At 33.9% G+C, this 19,267-nt stretch overlaps 1 long non-coding RNA gene and 1 pseudogene across 2 annotated transcripts; both read left to right on the plus strand.

The window, feature by feature from the left end:
- Positions 1 to 67: 67 nt before the first annotated feature.
- On the plus strand, positions 68 to 16,872 carry LOC141421365 (uncharacterized). 2 transcript variants are annotated; one of them, XR_012445955.1, is made up of 4 exons: positions 68 to 240; positions 2,327 to 2,408; positions 12,596 to 12,671; positions 16,521 to 16,872. It is a non-coding gene; the product is annotated as an uncharacterized lncRNA (long non-coding RNA). The 2 variants fall into 2 exon arrangements; XR_012445954.1 differs by lacking the exon at positions 68 to 240 and adding an exon at positions 963 to 1,083.
- A 1,907-nt stretch (positions 16,873 to 18,779) lies between these two features.
- LOC141422049 (U6 spliceosomal RNA) lies at positions 18,780 to 18,879 on the plus strand (annotated as a pseudogene).
- Positions 18,880 to 19,267: the final 388 nt, after the last annotated feature.

Below are 19,267 nucleotides of genomic sequence, written 5' to 3' on the forward strand. Positions count from 1 at the left end.
TCTTCTTCACATTTTTAAGGGACCGTGTTTCTCACATCAGATGATGTAGAGGACCTGCGTCCATGAGACCGATGTGTTTTGCTCCTTTTTACCAATTTATTAATCTTTTTCGGCACGGTCCTGGCACACATCTTTCCAAAAGCAAGTTCCTTAGACCAGGCGCCGGACTGGATCTGACTCCTCCGGGAATCTGGTCCCATCTCAGGAGTGGGGAGGGCTGCGGTGTTGGTTCTGGAATAGGTAATTGCTCCTGTCTGTAGCCCTATTTGCATGCTGAAAGCTATGGGGTGGGGGGAGGATGTCTTTCTAAGAGATTTAGTCACAAGGACTGCCGGATTTGAGTTTGCAGTTCTCCACCTTGACCACAAAATAATGGATTCTGCCCCGTGTACCACACAATCACCCAGGCCGGCTTTTGTCCCTGGGCTCGCATTGGAGCTGCTAGCTCAGTGGCTCAACTCGCTTGCATCTGGAGGGAGTTCTGCTCTGCAAAGTGGGCACACTGCGAGCAAGCATTCATAGTCTTGAGTGACAGGTGCGGTTAGTGTATAACAAGGATTCTGGGCTCTGTTGGTACGTGGCATTGTGTGTGGGTCTGCCATTCTAGGAAAGAGAGAGAGAGAGAGAGAGAGAGAGAGAGAGAGAGAGAGAGAGAGAGACTAAGAGAGAGAAAGAGCTCCCTGGTGCTGTGATGAAGGGCTAGGGTGTTTGTTAATGGCAGGTGATGGAAGGTGTGACTTTTCTATGCATAGCTGTTTTCCCAAGGGTGTTTTTTCAATACATACGCATGGGCATGGTGTACGTTAAGACAGGGATTTCTCTCCTAGGCAGAGATACCAAAAAGGCAAAAGGTGTAGACGCCCAACTGACCTCATTAAATTTAAGAAGTGCGTTTCGGAGTGGTGGGGCAGAATAATGCTCCTTCCCATCAGTGCCCTTTTCTTGTCTGCACATGCAGATTTCAAAAGGGAGTGGGCCAGCTTGGAACTAGATGTGATTGGGAGGATCAACACTGAAAACGTCATTAACCTGCTCAGCCACCTTGGCAGCGTCTCTGGCATTGATTTCAGTCAAGATGTCAGGGTGGGTTGCTACTGCTATTACTTTTGCTGGGTTGAAGGAGTTAGATACAAACAGGTAGTGGGACTTGAGTAGGACACACAATAGAATCTTCCTTAATAAGTGTGCAGAAATTAGTCACCACCTGGATTCATTTTTTATTAAAAAAACTTGGGTTTATACATTCTATTTGACTGCATGACTGTATGTTCTGACAGGTGGACCAAAAGATCTTTATTTCTCAAAAGTCAGTGATATTTTTACTGTAATTATTGTGCACAAAATAAATTTTGATTATGGGATCCTAAAGACTACTGCTAAGATACCAGTTTATAACATTTATTTTCAAACACTTTGCTAATCCCATAATACAATGATCTCTCCCAAATAAGTCCTGTCTATCATTTCAATGTGAGACTTTTTTTAAAAAAAGGTATCTGGTAGAGCACAATGCATCGAATGATACTATAGATTCTAGCTCACAATAAATCACAAACCATTTTCACACACATTTTCCATCTTCTGAGACAGAATGGGAAATCATATTTTACAATCAGAGAAAAAGTTAAGGCATGAGGAAATGAAGTGGTTTATCCAAGGTCATTATCAGTAACAGTTGCTTTTTAGTCCAACACATTTAGTACTGGAGCGCATTTGCTTTTCACAATCAGTAGTCTCTTTTTCAAGGGAGCATTTCCAAAAGTATTTCAAAAACAGTATTATCAGCCAACATACTTCTCCACAAGGAAAAATATAATAACTATATTTGGGAGGAAGAAAAAATCTATTGCAGCTGATCAGTAAGAAGAAATACAGTTGAATGTAGATTTCTTTAAGACAGTTAAAAAATAGAAAAAAAAACACATTAATATAATAGGAAACATTAAGTGCTTATGTGTTCCAAGCACTGTATTATGTTTATGTGGCATATCTCAGTCAATTCTCAGTACAACCAGTTAAGACAAGTACTGCAGTCATCCTCATTTTATAAAAGAAAAAAATGGTACATGACTAATTTGACTGTCTTGCTTTAGCCACAGAAATGTATTTTGTGAAAAATGAGCCATGATGTCTGGTTTCTTAGTCAGTATGCAATGGTAGCTCCCAAAAAAGCTTGTTTTAAAAGTCTAGTAATAAAAAAGTTTCCCATGTAATTACAGAGAAGCAAGGATTTATAAGACAATTTATACTCATTTTTTATATTTGTTAGTTGCTGAAATTATTTCTCTTTCTTTTTTTTTTTTCTTTTTCTACTTCATATAACCAGTCTATCGATCTTGTAACATACAAGTCATAGGGAAAGGTGACTTGGAAAGGATCATCAGGACAATCCCAATTCTTAAGTACAGGTAAGAGCTTTAAAAAAGAATTTAGGGCCAGGCACTGGTGGTTTATGTCTATAATCCTAGCTACTCAGGAGGCAGAGATCAGGAGGATAGCAGTTTGAAGCCAGCCTGAGCAAATAGTTTGCTAAACCCTATCTCAAAAAACCCTATCACAAAAAAAAAAGGTAGGGGGGGGTGCTGGTGGAGTGGCTCAAGGTGAAGGCCCTGAGTTCAAGCCCCAGTAACACACACACACACACACACACACACACACACACACACACACACACACAGAGTTTAGTTCAAAAGCAGACAGTTTCCTTAAACTGGAAATGCTGGACTTTCATTCCTTTTAGTTCTTTCCCCAAATACCTATAGAATAAAATTAACTTTGATCTTAAAATAGGGCTGAGTGGGCAGTAAAAAGTAAAAAGTAAGCTGCTTTCCAAAAATTTTCCTACATAACCTTTTGACATTTATTTATTCTGTTTTAGCACCACAGGTGCAGTATCACAGAAAAATGAATAAAGTGATCAAAACAGAATGAGTGCACTGAAAAGAAAACATAAAAACTTGTCAAGGCAGTTATGCTTAATTTCAGAAAGAAGTACATATTCTTTTAATGAGTTATGAACTTAGGAAGTGTTTTTCTTCCTTCATGTTGTGGATATACAGGCTTACAAGTACCTCATGGCCGAGTACAGTCTTTTTAGTAAGCTTGCCTGTTACAGCTGAGTGCCCACTGAGTGTAGGGATGCAGTCTGTAATTAACAGGCTCAAATTCAAACCTTCATGTCTGTGGGATAACACAAAAACTGATTAAAGTAAAATAAAAATGTTCATGATTTACAAATAAACAAATTTAAGACATTTCTCTTCTCCTTCGTATATTTCTTTCCCTACCCTCTTCTTTTTTTAAATTTCACTGCTAGGAGAGAGAGTAAGGGGAAACGAGGAAATTATTATTTTATTTTTATATAAATGTCCACCCTTGGTTCAGTCATGTCTGACTTTTCCAACTGCTGGGAAGTAAAATGCTTGAATTGAAATGTTGACTGTACAATAATGAAGAATTCTAATTCAACTTTATGCATTTTCTTAAACAGTAACAATCTCTATTTGAGGAGAAAACAGTTAAGAAACCTAATATTCATGATAAAGTAACTTAAAAAAAAAAACAAATTTAAGAAGAACAGTTACTAGGCAGAGATAAAAGTGTCTTGCCTCCCTGCTGTTAATTAGGAAACATTGTTGCAAGGTGGAGGAAGACTTCTGGTAAGTGTTACCAAGTATGTTCCTAGGCCATTCCTCTTATGCCCTCTTATGTCAGGATATAATAGCAATTTCATTAACATTGAGGCTTAACAGCACTTTTGGTCTTTTTTAAGCTTTTTTTGCCACATTAAGAAAGTCAAAGATTGAAGTTTCTATGTCACATAAGGGTAATAATATTGTATTTTAAGGAACAAGATAACAGAAATGCATTAAAACAGAAAACATCATGTATTTGCTTTATCCATCCAACCAATCCATACTTAGAGTAACAACAAAAAGATTATGTTTGATAAGAGCCAAGCATCTAATCATTTGGTGGATAAACATTTGAATTTTCTCAACTGTAGTCCTCTGAAATATATGTAAATTTCATATACAATATATACACAGATTAAGACAAAATGTACATCACTCCTGTTTCCCTAAAGAAGGAAACCATGTGAGTTGTTGGAGGATGAGTGGGTAATGACCCAGAAAGAAAAAGAAGGAACTTTCTGATTGTCTCCAGTGTGTTTCCCTCTCTTGATATCCTGGGCTGATATCACGTAACTTGTCTCTTCATAGAGAAATGCAAATAAAAAAGAATTAAGCAAAAGGTACCTTTATTAAGTAACCAGGATAATGTGGGTGTCTGTGTTTCAAGTTGTGTTGTTGACATTATCTGAATAAACCCCAATTCTTACTGTAGCAGACCTTTTTTAAAAATCATCATTTCTTTAATATAGTTATATACTATCAGTGTCAAATGCACTTGAGAGTACATAAGTATTTACAGAACATAAATCTACACTGTGGATTTCATAAGATACAAAATTTATCAAAACTACCATCCAAATTCAGTGTGCATTTGATTTTATACTCTGAAATTATCTGCCAATAAATTCACATTGTAGCATAAACATTTAGTACTCAGACTATTATTTACATATTCTCTGCTAACTTTCAACCTTGCTAATTTCCTGAGATCCGGGCATATTTTCAAATATTTGGAGCATAGTAAAACCACTTTTTTTGTAAGTGTCTACTCTAACATAAATTGGTAGTATGTGTAAGACCTTCTGCACATGTTGTTTCATTCATCTCCTTAAGGAACAGGTTTTTTTTTTTTTTTTGAAATTTTGCTGAAAATCTAAACATCTGTATAAAATAACTTTGCAATTAAAAGTAAATTCTAGAAAAGTGAGAAAGCTTGTTCTTAAATTATGTCTAATTGTAATCCCAAAGTCTCAACTAAGCAAAATAGAGTTTGCAAGTGGAAGGCAACTACATTTCACCTGTTCTTGAAATTTCCTTTTAAATTATAGTAAACTGCCCTGTTAGGGGTAAATCAGAAGAAATGAATGCTTTTTCTTAGCATTTAATTGTGTGGTTAATTTTCTGAAATACCTGTAAGTTCTTAAATGAAATGAATCATTAAGAAGAGTATTGCTGGATGCTTCACAAGTTTGAAGTCCATTATGCATATATGTGTACACATGTTGTTTGAACCACATTAAATTATGAGTATTCGTACTACATAATTCATTATAATTTTCACTTCCCAAGTAATCATTAACAACTTTGTTATATCATTGGCTTTCAAAATGTATCTTAAAATTAATAAATGTTGAAATATTTTCTACAATTAGAGCTCAGGAAGCCAAACAATATAAGCATCTTTTTTCAGCTAGGAAGATAACAGTGACCTTGACTTAGAATGATCGTTTTGGCTACAAAAGGAAAGAAAATCAATGTAGCTGATTTTGGTTTGGCTACACATAATCCAATTTGGATTATAAGTACAAATATCTGTCTCATCTGGACTGGGATCAATTTCACCTTTACTCTTTGTATAACTAGTATTATTTTCATGTGTGTGATCATTCATTTATTTAAGAAGTCATTTTGAATTTCTACTGTAAAGAAATAAATGCAGGAATAATACACTGCTCTATTTTCAAGAAGCTTAAAGTGTAATAGAAGGACAGAATATATTCTCAAGTCACAATAGTGAATGTCAGTACAGTGCAACCATTTTAAGAGAGATCCCTGTGAAATGCCAAGATGGTAGAAGATTTATAAGTTGAGAACTGAAGAAAACTACGTGAAAGAAATAAACATTTGAGTCTTTCTTGAATCTTATGGGGATACTTGACAGGAAAAATTCTGAGTGGCGATTTTTTTCCAGATGTATTCTGAATAAAGTTGGGAAAATTCCATGCATATTTAAATTTAATCAATTAGGATATAATATTTTTCTAAAAGACATGACAGATTAGGGTAACCAAATACAATTAGCTATTTGAGGATAGAAAAGTAAAATTATCCAGGAAAAGTGGAAATTTGGGAACAATGACAGTCCTTGCAATATGTTCTACTTTTATTTCATAGTAGACCGTAATGATTGGTCAAATAATATAACCTTTACTGGTACATTTAAAAATAATTAAATCAACAGATTGTTTCATTGAATAAGCAAATGATTTGATGATTTGTTATTTTGTGTGCAGTGGAGTCTACAAAGAATTAGTTTAACTCTTCAACTTGATTGAAGACATCAGATATTTATTATAAACATGTTTCATAAGGTTCAACAGTTACATTTAGCTATTTTGTCTCTGGTTATTTATACTGGCAAAAATACGTCTTATACTTATAAATACACCTAGAGTTTACCTATTTGGCAAATGAATATCAATCTGAATTTTAGAAGGTTTCACATATCTGAAGAAGGTTTGAATGAACGAACAAGTTAGGTCTATGAAAATTTTTTAATGGGTACAATGGATTAAGATATCTAATAAATATAATATGATCATTACTTAATGGGATCATTTTAATTTTTTAAACAGTATTCTTTTCCTGGGACAAAAAGAATCTTCATCCTATTTTCCCAATTAGATTTTCATTTTTCTAAATCAAAAAACAAGGAGCAAGCAAAACACAAAGCAAACAAAACAAAAGAAAAATTATTAGAAAACACAAAAGGGCAAAGTCATCTTTTTCAATGAAAAAATAATAAAGTAACTGCTTTTCTGGGTCTGGATCAACATACAATACTTTTGAAATAAAAAGTTGGGATTGAAAAAAGCATTTAGGGTAAGAAAGCTGTCAGTTCTTAATAACTGTGATAATAGACTTGGCATACTCACATGCCTTCCCTAAACATTCATTTTTCTTCTGCAAAATGGGAATAATTGCTTGTTTCAGTGTTCTCATTAACTCTCTCAAATAATGTGAAATCATAAGAAGTTGTCTTACACCCTGATTACTCCATTTCTTTTTGATAGTGTTTAGTCAGTTGAAAAGCAGCCCTCCAAAGTATATTTCCAAGACCTAACCCCTTGAATACATGTATGTGATCTTATTTTTAGACAGTAACAAGTATGAGAGATGATGGATAAGTTAGCTAACTGTTTTGATCATTCCACAATGTACACATGTATAAAAGCAACACATTTTAGCCTATAAATATATACAAGTATTTGTCAGTTGTGAATGTAGATCCATAAAATGAAAGAGTCATTCCAAATGTAACTACATTAAGAATATTAAGACTCCACCATTCTGAATTTAGGGTGTGTACTAAATCTGATGGCAAGTGTTTTTACAAAATACTTGAGACACAAATACAGAAGAGAAGGAAATATGGAAAGGGAAGCAGAAACTGGAGGGGGTGGGGGAGGAGAATGAGTCTACAATCCAAGGAAAGCCAAAGACTGTTGGCACTCACCAAAGGCTTGGAGTCATGGAACAGATTCTCTCTCAGAGCCTCCAGAAAAAGAAAATAATAATTCCTGCTGACAACTTGACTTCATTCTGTGATAGAGTAAATTTCTGTGAATTTAGGAAAACAAGTTTCTGGTCATTGTAATGGTAGCCCTGGGAAAATAATGCAGTACCTGGGACTTCCAAAGATCCAGGTTTTATGAACATGGCTATTGCATTTCAATGAAATCCATGATAGCTTTCTTTCTCTTCCCCCACTCTTTATTTAACCCCCATTGAGTGTTTTTTTTTTCCCTATCTAAATGGGAAAATTCTTTGCAGGAACACTCTTGGGCCTCCAAAATTTTTGTTAATATTATTTTAGTTCACAATATTTATATATTTATATGACTATCACTGCTTCTAAGATGGGTTTTACATAAATGTGTCTCATCTAGCACTCCCATGTCTCAGCTCAAACCAAGCTATGTTCTTGCCTAATACCTCAAAGTCAGGGTAGCCAAAACTGCACTCATCTTTTTCATGTACCCCACTCTCCCTAAATTTCTGTTTGAGCTCTATTAATCATTGCCTTTGTCTTTTCAATTTCTCAGAACTTAAAGTTTATTTTCTCTTGTCTCATTCTTATATCTTGAAAAGTCTCCTTTGCATTAGATTCCATTATTACCCTTTTTGTGTTTTCTATTGCCATCAACTGAGCACAAATGGTAATTATCTTCTGCATGTGTTATTTGCATGGACATCACTAATACCTTGTCTCTCTTTAGGCTTACCACTCCTGCTCCATTTTATATTCCACTGAATGTAACCATTTTATCATGGCTCTTACCTTCCCAACAGCCTTCATGATTTCCCATTTTCATTATCTTCAGGATACAGTTATTGTACTAAATCTAACAGTCAAGACCTTTTAAGGATATCCTCTTTCCCCATATTTGAAGAGTCCTTTCAGATAAATGCATACTCTGTATGTATTAACGTTTCTTCATTGCAGCCCTTATTGGTTATTCTCCCTTTGCCTTTAATACTTGCCTGTCTTTTATCAGCCTATCCAAAGTCTATACATCAACTCTGAATTAAGGTTCATTTTTTTTCCAGACTGCTGCATTACCCATTCTAATGGGACGTTTTAAGACTGTGGATTATCTTCTGATTGCTACACTACCTTACTTTACAATTACTTTATTATTCAAAATTCATGTCCTTATAAACTGATGAAATATCTTAGACACCTTACAATTATGTTTAATGTATTCACAATAACCCCTTTTATCTTATATACTTCATGTATATTTGCTGAATAGCTAAGGTACTTTAACAAATTAACTCTGAGTTTATTATTTAATTGATTCAAACGTTGTATGTTTATATATATGTGACATCTGTATGCTTATTTGAGATTGAGAGAAGGAGAAACAGGGTGTAAGAGGAAGAGAGAAGGAGAAAAAGAGGAAGAGAGAGACAGAGAGAGAGAGAAAAAAGCAGTGAAGTAAAGGTTTGTGTTCAGTAACATTAATTATAATAAAAGGTTTGATAACTATTGCCAGAAAGACTACTCTCATTTCTTCCCTGGCTTGGAGATACTCTAATTTCACATGCAAAAGCAGTTCTGTCTAACTGTTTGGCAGATTGTTTGAGCTGGAATTAAATGTGCACAGCTGGTACCATCTGCTGCAAATTCTTTAATTCTTGTTATCTCTTAAACAGCTTTTGGTTTTGTCTTATTCATAATTCATTTATCGAGGATGAAGAAGACCTATTGGGGTCTCCACATTATTCGATGGACAAATTGCTGGTTTTCAGGTTAATAAATCATAGTAGATTAGTATTGATTAAATGCATTAATATTGGTTGAGTGTCTTCCTGGTCTTACTGATAGCCTTACTGGTTTATGAACTAAAATCAAGGTCAGTTGTAGATAGCCAAATAAATAGTTTCTTAAACTTATATATTGTGATAATGATAGTATTGAAATTTTTTCTACTTTCATTTTATTTCTTTTAAATTCTTTTCTTAATTACTTTGTAATTCAAGTCTAAATCTTTTGAATCATAGTTTCCTAACCATGGACAAAGCTAGGAACCTAGGTGTTATTTCTGATTCTTCTCTTTCCCTCATCTCCTTACATTTCTATTTTCTTAATATCATTTAAATCAGTGTCCTCCTGTGATTCTTATGATAACTGGCTTTGTGTCCCTAACCCAATTCAATGAATACTCCATGAAGGAGTGAGCTTTTGAAAATATAACAATAATCATTTTACTTTCCCAATTAACATTCCACAAAGTCTTTATAATTCTCTCAAAATGTGTTGGAAAATTCTGTACATAGCTGCAATATATTGTTGCTCCATTTCTCAGATCTTTGTTCCATCACTTCTGCTTCCACTTTTCCAGGAAAACCTCCAAATAGACTTCAAACAAAAGTTCAGGTGCCTTTTCTCTCTTTATTCTCATTAAAAATTATTACCATAAGTTAATAGTACAAAGCCACTTCATTGTGATACTTAAAATTTGCTTATAATGCACTTTGAACAAATTTACCCCATCTCTATTACTTTTTCTTAACCACCCTTCCTCCTTCCAGCCTCTTTTTTTGGTGGGTTTTTACTGGGTTTAGTTGAGCTATTTTAATACTTAAGATGCAATGTATTTCTATAATATTCACCCCCCCACCTCTCTCTCCTTTCCCACCACCTCCCACCTGCTGGCTACTGCCAGGCATTTCTTTTTCTGTTTTCAGAACTTATTTCTCATTCTCTTTGGTCTGAGAAAAATGGCCTCCTTCTTCTATGTTCATGTAAGAAAATGTAAATAATCCTGATGAAATGTTTATTATAAGGTATGTCCATTTTTAGCTCTTCAGTCTTTTTATTCATTTGTGAAGTCCTAATGGGTGGAGAGTACCTACTTTTTTCCTTCAAACTGTGCAGATTAATCCAGTGCTCATCAATATTAGAGGTTTGATAGATTATTGAGTAAGTTAATGAAAAACTATATATAATGAAATGCCAGGAATTATTTCAGTTTATAACAGATAAGCAGATATTTCCTTACAAATGAAGGTGAGAAAATTATCTTTACATCTGGAAATATAAACAAGAATACACATTAAATATACCTTTTAATTCCTCTTATTTTGAAGCTATTCTCAAGCAATTTGCTCCTCATCAATTAGAGGTCTTAAACAGTGTCAATCAATGTAAAGAGGGCAACCAAAGGAGTTACTTGGGTGCTTGTATCTAAATTTAGTTTAGTATTGACCAAGTTCATGCTGGATGCTTCTCTTCATTTCCAACTGTGCACAGAGGGAAGAAGCTGGCTTTTTCTTTAGTCTGTATCTGTCTGCTCTGTCATGGATAAGATATGCTAAGTTCAGGGTGTCCCAACTAAGTGCAGAAAAATTAAAAGGTGAATCTTGGTCAGGGCAACAAAATGCATAAATTTCTCTTCAGAATATTCAAGAAGATAGAACATATGAGGATAAACTATGCAGGAAAAATGCAGCAATTTTCTGGCATTATAGGAATCATGTTGAATATATTCTTGCTGAAGGCATAGTGAAATCCTTGCTGGTCATTCTGCAGAATACCAGAAAGAATGTGATGACAGTATCATTGTCTTCTGGAAGATTAAGATTTTGTTATAGTCAAATTCTGATAGTGCTGAATGGTTTTCTTTCTAAAAGCAACAACTAGATTTTTCCTGTGCCATGAATTAATGAACTGAGATTTTAGTGTCTATCCAAATTACCTGATTATTTTATAACCACATATCCAGGCTACATTCTGAGACAGCTTGATCAAAAGAAAGTTAGCAAGGCTTCTGCAACACTGAATTTCCATGGGTCAGTTTTCCAGAAAAATAGGAGGCAACCTCCTGTTCACTGGCACCGCACAAGAATGCTTTCAGGTGCTATGAGTTATTTAATAAATGGAAAAGTAGATGTAAAAAAACTAACATCTAAGAAAATACCTGACGTTATAATTAATTTATGTCATATAGATTATGAAGCTTCTTTTTCTCAATGCAAATTATAAAATTTGATCCTTGACATGATGTCATAGTATCTGGAAATCATACTCATCAGCCAACACACACAGAGCCTCTCAGTAAGCTAGGGCAGAAAGGGGTAAGAGAAAAGAACATACTGATAAATTGTTGATAAGTAAATTAAGCTACTTCTCAAATAGCAAGTGTGAATCAATTATTTGGCTTTATTTAGATGACTTTCATGCAGAAGAATCCTAAAATTGACAGTGTTCATATGCATAGCAAGCTAAATATTTGACGTACCTGTAAGCATTTATTTCCTTTTCCCTTTGCAGAGCAAACCAGTGTTTATCTCAGGAGTTGTACATTCTCAGAAGCTATTGTAAGAAATACAAATTGAAAACATTCAATGCTCTAAATTGTTAGAAAAATTAATGAATGCAGAATATTAAACATTCACATTGAATTTAAATATCACATGGTTGGATAACTATATCAATCCATACATTTTTTACAGGTTATGCAAATAATTTTGGCATGACAATTTTTCAGTATTGTCCTCACATAATGCCAATATCACAATGATTTTTAAGCTAATAAACAGGGGAAAATTTTGAGTCATAGACTTTTCCAATTATATAAGGGCACACTGATTTAAGTATCATTCCTAATATTATGAATAGAATAATTATTATGAATAGAAATTGCTATAAAATCCAGCATATACCTCCCGTACTTAAAATCACTAGAATGGTTTAAATTGAAGGCATTATTTTCTGCATTGTGAGTATGCATCTCCAATTTGTCTTATGGGTCTCCAATTTGTCTTATGGGTCTCCAATTTGACTTATGATTTGATTGCCAAACAAATGAATTCCAGTTTTAGCTCAACTTTCATAAACAGTTTAGGGTCTTCTTATTTTGTTCTTGGTTCTTCATGATATCAGTAGACAAAAAATTCTTCTGCTCTAGACTGCATATTATTCCTGCCTGACGAGTGTGTACTCAGTAGTTGTTGAGTTATTTTAAATACTTTTATTTTTTGTTTTTTCAGGTTTGTTTTGTTTTTACAACAAAATCTTAACTTTTGCTTTTTCTGGTTATCTCATCTTGATTTCCATTCTAAATAGTACTTTCTCCTTTCCATTTGGTGGTAACAGGGATTGAACTCAGGGCCTAATACTTGCTAAGCAAAGACTCTACCACTGAGTGATGTCTAAATCTTTTTGCTTTCAGTCTGTTTCTCAGATAGTGTCTTCACTTTTGCCCAGCTGGACTCCACCTACCTCTGTCTCCTGAGTTGGGATTACAGGTATGTCCCACCACTTTCAGCCTTATTATTCTATTCTTATTATCTATGGCATCTGTAGAACTGTCTTTAAAGGTTTTTGAATACCTCTACCCAGACATGCTCACATGAAGTATCTGTGCTCCTTAACTCATTTATTCGTTTCCTTTGCTCATTTGTTAATTTACTTTAGACACTTTAAATCTTGAGCAGAGTGTCTCAATGACTGAAGAATGGTTACGGATCATTCATCACAGTAGTAGAAACCAAACAACTCTCTAAATAACTTTCTATTACAGGGATCTTCCAGTTTTGCCTGTTAGATATTTGGAATTCCTTTTTTCTTCTTTTTGGCAATGCAAGTGACACTTGCTAGGTAGGCACTCTAGCACTTGAGCCATCCCTCCAGCCCTTTTTGCTCTGGTTATCTTGGAGAAAAATCTTGCTTTTTGCCAAAACCTGCCTGGACTGCAATTCTCCTATTTCAAGATTCCTGCTATTACCAGGATTGCAGGTGCATCCCACCAAGCCAAGCTATTGGTTGATATGGGGTCTTGTTACCTTTTTGCCAAGTCCTCAAACCAAGTTCCTCTCAATGTCATCCTCACAAATAGCTAGGAGTATGGATATGAACCACTGGTTCTGGTTAAGTATTTTTTAACTGTTAAAAAATAAAAATTTGTGTGCTATCCCATGATATCAAGTAATCTAGTGATCCTCTAATGAATGAATTTCCATTTTTCATTTGTTAGACTTTATTTCTCTTGCTTACTCCCCAGAATAGTGACAATCTCATGATACCTATCAGATCAAGATGGCAAAAAAGGCTCAATATTTGTGTTTTCTGATTGACATTAAGACTAAGTTACCCTTTAAAAGTCTCAATTAGATGAAAAATATGGGCCTCAGTTAAACATTTTTTCTATAGATGTGCAGTATTTTGATCAATACTAGATATTAGCTCCATTATTCAATACCAATCAAATGGTTCCTCCTACTACTTGAGCATACTATAGCAACCAAAACCCACAGTTTGTATTGCCTTTGTCATTATAAAGCCACCCTTTGCTATTATGGATATGATATACGTCCTTCAGGTCCCAGTCTCAAAATCTTATACTCAGGTAGATATGATGAGGGAAGTGCCAGGTGATCTAGAACTTGGTGTCATGCATACCTGTAAGTGAGAAGAATCCTTGAGTTCTGACTATATTCTACAAACCCCATTCCCTGGCCATTACTATTTCTTATCCCAGACTGCATAGGGTCTTGTTAGGTACCCCAGGATGACCAGGAACTCACTATATAGCTCAGGTTGGCCTCCTATTGATGATCCTTCTGTCGCATCTTCCCAAATGCTGTGATTTCATGTGAGTGCCACTATAAATGGCATTGACTGATAGTTCTTGTTCCTTTAGAATTATATATGTCATTTAAAATAATTCCTTGTAAGGCTCATAAACTTGGTTTTTGTGATGCTGATGATTAAATATAGAGCCGCCTGCATTCTAGGCAAGTACTCTGAGTTACATATTCATCCCAATAAAACTTTTTTTATGTGATGAGAAACAGATGCTATGCAAACCACTGCAAATAGAACAAATTACTCTCTTCTAACATTCATGGTTTACTTATAAGAAATGCCCTTTTAAAGTAACTTTATCTTTAATTGACATCTAATCTTATATATTTATGGGATCTGATGTGCTGTTTTAATACACATATTTGTTATGGAATAACCACATCAGAATAACTAACATGGCTCTTCACATACTTATCAGCTCTTTGTGGTTAGAACATTTAAAATACACTCTTAGAGAAGTTTTATTATATAAATATTTTATTATTAACTATAGTTACCATGACATGCATTAGTTCATCAAAATAGAAATGACTCAAACAATGTATGCACATGTGAATAAATGAATAAAAAATTTGCTTCTCCTGTGTAATTGAAACTTTGTAACCTTTAATTAACATCTCACGTTTCCTCATCCACTGTCTTTGTCTCCCCTACTAATACCTGCTAACCACTATTCTCCTCTTTACTTCTTGCAGGGTGATTTTTTTTTTTGATTCCACATATAAGTGAGATCATTCAACATTTGTATTTTCCTACCTGGCTAATTTCACTTAGCATAGCATCCTCCATATTCATTCATATTGTCAAAAATGACAGCATTTCTTTTTCTTTTTTTTTTTTTCAAGGCTGGATAGTATTCTCTTATATATCCACAACTCATTGTGTTTGTTCATTTATCTGTTAATAGGGCTTTGGTTGTTTCTATGTCTGGGCTAGTGTGAATGGTGCTGCAATTAACATGAAAACTCAGATAACCATATGTATACAAATTTATTTGATAATTGGTATCATTTAAATGATTATTATTTTCTGGAAAATGATCCTTTTTCATTTCTATCTTTTCAAGCTGTTGCCTGCAGCTCTATCTGGAAAAACTTTCATCTAAACTTATTTGTTTATTGTAATCATTCAAGAGCTTGAAAACCCCACAGCTAACATTCAATAGTATAGACTCAGTGTAATAAGTCATAGGGCTTTCAGAGAGAAAATGACAAGAACAACCATGAATAAAGTGTGTGAGTATAAATATGTGCAATTTGGAATATTTATTTAATTACTCAGAGCCCCAGGTAGGGTCACTTGCTGACTTCTCTGTCTGTGCTCTCTATTATGATCATTGTTAGATAACTGAGTTTGACAATGGTGAGTTAGCTTACTATTTTATATTTTCTGTTTATGCTACATCTATTGGATGATCGAGATAGGACATCTTTGGTGAAATTTCTTGCTGTGGAAAACAAAACAAATTTATTGGACACCTAAAAGATAGTTTAATACTTGTCCTGGGAAGATGTTCTCCACAGTGTTGAGGTGTCTGCTAGTAAAACTTAAACCTACCACCTTCTGGAGAGGATCATCCTTGGGCATCCTTGTGGAAAACTTGAGGTGTTGAGGAGTTTTTATCTTATTTTCTCCTGGAGGTGGCCCGTTGCCAAAGTTCTGCTTAGATGGAGATATAAAGCCCAACACCTTTGTCTCAAGATGGACAAATTTTGATGTGTAATTTATATCCCAGTGTTGCTTAGGAGGTGAGGCTGTATTGAAAACCTTGTTTAAAATCATGCCTTCACTTAACTTCTTATCTTACCTAGCTATACCATGCCAAGCCACAGCAGAATCTGAAGGAAAAGGAAAATTGCACATCTATACATATATTGCCAAAATATCCTCCCCTTATTTAACAAAGTGGAGGAGTTAGTAAAAGCATTATAATAAAATGACAATATATAAAGTCCTGTGCTATTCCATCTCTCTGAACACCATTCTCATCTGTCATAAACTAGAAACGCTGAGCTAATTGAAAATGGGTGCTCTTGTTGCATAACAACAGTTTTTTAAAACAAAGAGCAGCACAGAAACCTGTCATTATTGTTGTAAAAATGTCATTTTGCTTCTCATGAATTTAGTGTATTAATTTTGATTTGTGTATTATATGGCATTAAAAATAATTTATCTTGAGCCTGAGTTTTGTGATATCCCCTTATATTTTACATCTAAGGTAAGTGCCTCGTTTGACTCACACTAATCCAGGCCCTGCTTCTCCAATTCTTTTTTAGTTTCTACTGGGAACACTTCTATTCTAAAATATTGGGCTCAAATATTTGTTTCAGTGTTTGTCTTGAGACGACCTTTGTTTTAAACAGGGAGTAAGCATAAATTAATTCACCAACTGGGCAACTATTCTTTTTGTAACATTATATGATGCTTTATGTTTTAGTCCATTTAGTTCTTCTATACTGGAATGTCAGAGCCTGTGCCATTTATAAACGACAGATATTTACTTCTTACAGTTCTGGGGCCAGGAAGTCCAAGATGAAGATGCCAGCAAAATTGCTCTCTAGTGACAAATGGTGCTTTGTTGCTGCATGCTCTGGAGAAGAGAACACTGGGTCCTCACATAGCAGAAGGTGGAAGGGGGATCATCTTCTCTTCTCCTCTTAGCCCTTTTTAAAATAGTGACATTAATGAGGCTCTGCCTTTTAACTTAAAATTCTTCTAATAGGTCCTACCTCCTAACTCTGTTGAATTGGAGATAAAGTTTCCAGTGCATGACTTTTGAGGGAAACATTCATTTCTTCCATTGTTTGAGGTTGCCTTAACTTTATGTAACTTGTTACATATTATAATAAATGAATTCATCTTTTTATCCAATGTATAATAATTGTGTTTACTTTTATATAAAACCCATTGCTTCTATTGTTGTCTCCATAAACACAATTAGTTATATGCAGTTCAGTGAATTGTTATTTTATATTCTATTATTTACATTTCTAAAGCAACCATCTCACTATAAACAAACACTTGTATTCTAAAATCATAGCTACCCCAGGCAATATTAGAAACAAATCAAAATTTGCCATTAGTTGAATTAGAACACGATTTCAATATAAAAGCTAAGACACCTTAAAAAGATAAATTTGTTTTTACTAATTAGATAAAAATAAATCTTCCCATAACAAATCATGAAAAAAATGCATTTAAATTTGGTTTATTAAATACAGACAAACAAACCTGGCAACTTTGGGAGAATTTGAAATACCTTTCAGAAACTGAAGTTGATATGATAAAATTTAATCCCATGTATATACATATTCTTATATATGTTTAAGTTATTTCAATATTGTGGTTTTATGGCCCCACATAATCAGTTTAAAGGAATTTCAAATATTTTGTGTGGTGAAAATACTATATTAAATTGTATATTTTAAAATCAAAGGATCTTGTAAATTGATCACATAATTCAAGACCTCATTGGATGAACATTAGGCTTTCAGGTGTTGAGAAGCAAGCAAAGTAAACCAAGGGAATTTTTGGAGGTGGCTAAGGACAACGTGCTTCACTAAGACCACTAGGGGGAGTTTCAGCATTTGAACATGGTAGCATGGGACTGGCTTGTCATACACTGAACCAGTAAAGCCCATAATGTTGTATTGAAATTTGACGAATCCTTCTAAGGCTTGATCTCTTGTTCTTATACCATAAACTAAACTAAGATTTTTAATGATTTCCTTTTTAATGATGAAGGTGTTTTTCTGGCTTTAAGATGGCCTGTTCCATGCCCTCTCGTGTCATTTCTCTTTCTCCTTGTGTGTGAGTGTGTATGTGTGTGTGTGCCCATGCTAGAGCATGAGTGTGAGTACACACACACACAAACACACATATGCTGAGTGTCTTCTTTCTCCTCCTCTTTTTCTAAGTCAACTAGTTCTGTTGGATTAAGACCCCATGCCCCTTATGATCTCATTTAACCATCATTACATGCTGAAAGCCCTATCTCCAAACATAGTAACATTAGGAGTTAAGACATCAGTGTATGAATTTGACATGAGAGGGGACAAAATTCTGCCCATACTCTAGTAACACATATGTTACTAAAAAATATTTTAAAGTACTTTTTAACAAAGGAGGTAAAATAAGAATTTAAAAATACCATCTTAGTGTATTAATTGTATTCAAGAACATATTGTATTAATGTAGTAACTTCAACTACATAAAATCTTCTCTGATAGAAGCAAACTCATAATAGTAGTCAAGTGTAGATAAATTGTATTCATCTTTTGAAAATTATTTATAAATTTTGTCTTTAATGAATGATAGAGAAAATTAATTTCATTTCCTATGGAGATGATTATACATTTATGTCAAGAAAAAAACATCCTAGAAACAGAGATATAGTTATCTTACTTTAAACTGAATAAACAGAACTGAAATTCAAGAGCTTTTGCAAAAAGTTAAATGCAACAGAAATAAAATTATCACAAGCCAAATAATATATGTTGTGCAAGATGACACTATTTAAACAGAAAAGATGATAGGTAACATAAGTAGATAGATTTAACTGTAGTAAGACAAGTGAAAACTTTATGTCACAAGTATCAATATTAAACCACAAAACAATTATAAATAAAATCTTTGCAACAAATTTGCCAAGAATATTGTTATCTTTTATGTATAAGCATTCTTCCAGTCAATAAGGAAATCAAAGACCCAAAAAACTAAGAGAAAAGTTTAACCTTTTGCAAAGCTTATAAAAAATGCCAGCTTACTGCTTGCTTTGGCAGAATACTTACTGAAATTGGAAAAATACAAAGGTTAGCATGGCCCCTGCGCAAAGATGACACTCAAATTTGTAAAAAGTTCCATATTTCAAAATAATTCTATCTCAAAACGAATGGAAATTGATAAAAAAAAATCCAGGTTATCTCATCAACTGTGTATCTCTATATACATATATATTTATATATATATTTACACATATGTACTTATGTATCTATAATATGCATGTATATATTTACTACAATATATACATCTGCATATATATTTTACTTTTTGCTTGATACATTTAAATAATTACTAACCTTACTTGGAAAACATTGTGAAAATAAAAATAGTTCTTTCATTCACAAAAATGATATAAAAATGGCCTGAATATTTTTTTCTTTATTCATTTATTCACATGTTCATACATTGTTTGGGTCATTTCTCCCCCCCAACCCCCACCCCCACCCTCTCCCACACACCCACCTTGCTTCCAGGC

This window comes from Castor canadensis, chromosome 3 (genome assembly GCF_047511655.1).
Source record: "Castor canadensis chromosome 3, mCasCan1.hap1v2, whole genome shotgun sequence".
NCBI classification, from domain to species: domain Eukaryota; kingdom Metazoa; phylum Chordata; class Mammalia; order Rodentia; family Castoridae; genus Castor; species Castor canadensis.